The sequence below is a fragment of the Cyprinus carpio genome, chromosome A5 (genome assembly GCF_018340385.1).
Source record: "Cyprinus carpio isolate SPL01 chromosome A5, ASM1834038v1, whole genome shotgun sequence".
NCBI classification, from domain to species: Eukaryota; Metazoa; Chordata; class Actinopteri; order Cypriniformes; family Cyprinidae; genus Cyprinus; species Cyprinus carpio.
In genome coordinates, this window is record NC_056576.1 from 1,468,758 (window position 1) to 1,474,097 (window position 5,340).

Sequence of the window (5,340 nt, forward strand, 5' to 3'; positions counted from 1 at the left end):
TGGTATTTGTGAATCTTATATTCATCAAAAAAAGTGGCATGACATACAGCCAAGTATGGTGACCCACACTCAGAATTCGTGCTCTGCATTTAACTCATCCAAAGTCCACACACACACATGCCGTGGACATACAACCGGAGCAGTGGGCAGCCATTTATGCTGCGGCACCCGGGGAGCAGTTGGGGGTTTAGCGCCTTGATTAAGGGCACCTCAGTAGTGGTATTGCCGGCCCAAGACTCAAACCCACAACCTTAGGGTTAGGAGTACAACTCTTTAACCATTAGGCCACGACTTCCCCAGACTTCTGCTTTATGTACCTGGCACTGGCAGTATTTTCATAAACTTGTAACTTACATGCTTAGAGCAGAACCATGCATCATTCATTTCTATTTCTAACGTTACATGGCTCGCTGCAGTACAACTCCGATTCTTCTATTGCGCCATCTAGTGGTCTGTTATTGATACAACCACAACTGATTATGGAGCGTTAAAGCGGGTACTGCGGTACTACTGAGATAATTAAAATAATTCAAATTAATATTTTGCACTCAATTACTTATCAGGCAAGTGGCCGCATGATAAATGGGAAAATTTACAGACTGTTGTCTTTATCACCCTGCAGAGGTTTCTTTTGCAAAATAATCTGCTGACTGTACACTATCCCTCAGCCTTGCTGTGTCCCCAGTTAGGGAACCAGTGGTATAAAGTATGTTTTTAATATATTTCAATACATTTTTATTGGTTTGTAGGTTTTGTATTTTATTTTAAATGTCTAATCTAGAGCATTTTACAGAATTTTAGCTTATGTCTCATATGTTTAGCAATATATGGTTTCAGATTCTACCATTTTTGCAATTTTTGCAATGTAATATACAGTATATATTTATTTTTATTTTATTTTTTAGCAAAACATAATATCACCATAGCAATTTGAGTAAAAGATTTATCTAAGCATAATATGGCTTTGCACAATATTTAATTAATTGTACCATTAATTCTTGGCGTTTTTTTTGTTTTTGTTTTTAATTCTGTTTTGTTAGATTTTCGGATTTTTTGGACCTCTGTGTAGGATTTGTAGATGCAGACTGTTCTTAAAGGTGGATTGTTTTGTTTTGTACACAGATCTCAAGGTATACTGTATGTGATCCAAGCTAATGCAAAATAACAATTAATATTGACGCTTGTAACACTTAGTGACACCAAAGTATGTTTCTGGATAAGAAGTGGCAGCCATAGAAAAGTGCTTCATTATATTTTATAGGATGTCTCTGAGGTGGAGTTTTTTTTTTTTTTTTTTTTTTGTAGAAATTTGAATGTGTATCAAGTAACCATCCATGACCTTGGAAGGATCAAGTTTTAGCTCTCTCAATATTGTGTTCAGTGTAAAGAACAAATGCTGACATTTATAGATGTGACTGGTGTGTCTAAAAATCTTTTTTTTTTTTTTTTTTGGTCTGTAATTGTCTTCTATTTTCATCTCTGTTGTTCAGGTAACCATAGAAAATTCACCTTTTTTTTCCTCTCAGCCTGAAAATGGATTTCCCTTCTTTGTAAATAAAATGGCATTTTTTTTCTGCATTATAGGTATTGGTAGTGGTTTTTTAAAGGCAAAGTATGGCATGTTTTTGATCATTAACTCTCTCTTGCTTGGGGGTTGGTAAGTCTCTTATGTTCACCAAGGTTGCATTTATTTGGTTAACAATACAATAAAAACAATAATATTATGGAACTTAAATAATTGTTTTCTATTTTAATATATCTTAAAATGCTATTTATTTTTGTAATCACAAATTTGAATTTTCAGCAGTCAGTCTTCTCTACTCCAGTCAGTGTCACATGATCCTTGAAAAATTCTGTTTGGGATCAGTAAGACTTGTAATGTTTTTTTTTGTTTTTATTTTTTGTTTTGTTTATGTGTGTATACACACACCACACACACAAGACACACAATACCGTTCAAAGTTTGGGATCAGTAAGACTTGTAAGGTTTTTGTTTTTTTTGTTTGTTTGTTTTATTAAGGTCTCTTATGCTCATCAAGGCTGCATTTATTTTGATCTAAAATACAGAAAAAAGAAAAACTGTAATCTTGCAAAAATGTTATTACTATATAAAGAAAAATGGTTTCTATTTTAATATTCTTTAAAATAGAATTTTTTTCTGTGGTGCAAAGCTGAATTTCCATCAGCCATTACATTACATTATAAAGTGTCACATGATCCTTAAGAAATCATTCTAATATGCTGATTTATTATTAGAACAGTTGTGCTGCCAAATATTTTTGTAAACTGCGATACATTTTTCAGGATTCTTTGATGACTAAAAAGTTAAAAAGAACAGCATTTATTCAAAATATAAATATTTTCTAACAATATAAATCTTTGCTATCACTTCTTAACGGTTTAACACATCCTTGCTGAAAAAAAAGAATGAATAAAAATGTACTGACCCCAAACTTTGGAATTCTAGTGTATATTGTTAGAAAAGATTTCTATTTTAAATAAACGCTCTTCTTTTTTAACTTTTTATTCATCAAAGAATCCTGAAAAAAAAGTATCACAGGTTCCAAAAAAAAAAAAATTAAGCAGTAAAACAGTTTCCAGCACTGATAATGAATCAGCATATTAGAATGATTTCTGAAGGATCATGTGACACTGAAGACTGAAGTAATGATGCTGAAAATTCAGCCTTCGTCAAACAGGAATAAATTAGATTTTAATGTATATTAAAATAGAAACCAGTTATTTTACATCGTAGTGATATACAATAATAATATTTTTTTTCCTGTATTTTTGGTCAAATAAATGCAACCCTTGATGAGCATAAGAAACTCCTGTAAAAAAAAACATTAAAAATCGTTCTGATCCCAAACTGGGATTTTTCAGTCCCATTTTTCAGTATTTTTCAAAGGAACATAATGTATGTATTTATTTATTTATTTATTATTATCTTTACTGTTACTTTTGATCAATTTTAATGTGCCATCAAAAAACAAACAAACAAAAAAACTTTAAATGGGTAAATGTACATGAATTCATTTATTATTATATTTCGTGATTGTCCTCTAGCATTGTGGCAGTGGAGGAGAGCCAGATGCATGTTGGGAAGAAGATGAATCATCTGGAGATGTCAGGCTTGGCTTCCTGCATGGAGGCAGCATGTAAGTCTTTGCCAGACTGGAGAATGAAGTCTTTGATCACTGCATTGGCCAAAGCTTTAGTGCCCCCCTCTGCCAATTAGCAAGGCAGTGCCCCAACTGCCTCATGCCAGGCAACTCTGCCAGTTTGGATGGATACGATTCAGTGTGCCTCCACCCAAGTCAGAGAGGGCACAGGGACACCACAGACTGTGGCTCTATAAAAAAAATAATAATAATAATAATAATTCTCCTAACAAACATAATTATTTTGTTCTCTTTTGTTCTCTTGGCTTTGATTTGCTTTACCTCTGTCTGTTCTTTTTTAAGGTCTATCTCAGCACTGAAGCAGCTTTTGTCTCATTCAGGGGCCAGTTGGATAAACATAGCCACTATTCTAAGATTGTAGGTGATTAGTCTTACTTTCCGCTTTCAATTTAGACCACTCTACCTTTTTATGTGCACTATACCATTCAAAAGTGGAATAATTAAGATTTTTTTAATGCAGTTTTTGGAAAGAAGTATCTTACAGTATGTACAACAAAGAATGCATTTATATGATGAAAAATACAGTAAAAACAGTAATAAAAAAAAACAAAAAAAATCGAAAGTGACATACAACCAAGTATGGTGACCCATACTCACTTAAATTTGTACAATGAAAGTTAACTTAAATGTAGACCCAAAACAAAAGCATTATGAAAGTGAAGTGACATACAGTCAAGTATGGTGACCCATAATCAGAATTTGTGCTCTGCATTTAACCCATCCAAAGTGCACACACACAGCAGTGAACACACACCCAGAGCAATGGGCAGCCATTTATGCTGTGGTGCCCGGGGAGCAGTTGGGGGTTCGGTGCCTTGCTCAAAGGCACTTTAAGTCGTGATATTGCCAGCCCGAGACTCGAACCCACAACCTTAAGGTTAAGAGTCAAACTCTCTAACCATTAGGCCATGACTTCCCTATTACGTAATATTATTAAAGAACTGTTTTCTATTTGAATATATTTTAAAATGTAATTTATTTCTGTGATCGCAAAATTGAATACTGAAGACTGGAGTAATGCAAAAAATTCAGCTTTGCCATCATAGGAATAAATTACATTTTAATGTACTGTATATTCAAATAGAAAACCTTTTTTCAGATTCACTTCTGGTTACAATTTCAGATTATAAATAATATTTCACAATGTTACTGTATTAACTGTATTTTTGATCCAATAAATGCAGCCTTGGTGAGCATAAGAAACTTATTTCAAAAACATTATTATTATTATTATTATTATTGTTATGATTATGATTATTTTGTAATTATTCAAAAAAACTATTGACTGGTAGTGTAATGGGTCTATATGTTATATATGACCAGTTTTAATGAAAACAATTAGATTACTTACTTTTAAGACTCGTCTATGCAGGTTATGCAACTGACAACAGACTTCCTTTGCTAAATATAAACATTGCCAAGTTGTCCAGCACTGGCAGCATTCAGGTCTAGGGAAGTTGCGCGTCTCTTTCGCGATAGATGCTTCTGCTGCCTATTATGTTTAAGCAAGGCATGTTGACATTTCTGGAGCATTTTAGAGATGTTATGTATAAATGTTACCCATGGGTGTATTCCTGGTAAGAGACAGGCATTAGGAACAGTTTGGGAATGTAAATCTGTCATAATAACTTGGCATGCATATTTAAAAGCCTGTTGTGTTTTGAGAGGTATAAAACAGCTGTGGAGAGACACTATATGTGTGTGCTGGCAGATTCTCAGGCTTTTATACAGAAAAAATAAAAAATAAAAATGGTGGCCTGTCACTGGGAATGAAAGATTTTAGCATTGATGGAAACTGACAAACTTGTGTATGTTAGCACACACACACACACACACATACACAATTATATTCAGAAGGAATTACACAGAAGCTAATCAATCTGTTTTCTATGGCTCAACCTAAACATTTGTCATTTAAAAACAACTCTTAGGCAAATGTTTAGATTGTTTAGGGGGACATTTCATTTAGTCAGAATATGAAAACAAGTCCCATTAGAGACTATAAAAATGATGACACCAAACTCTTGAAGAGTGATTCAAAACAGTTATTCACAGTTGGCAGTTACTTAACATCCCCCTTTCCCTTCCTCTCCTTCCTTCATTCTCTACAGTATATGGCACACGGTTTATGTCAAGTCTGTTGCACATGATAAATGTC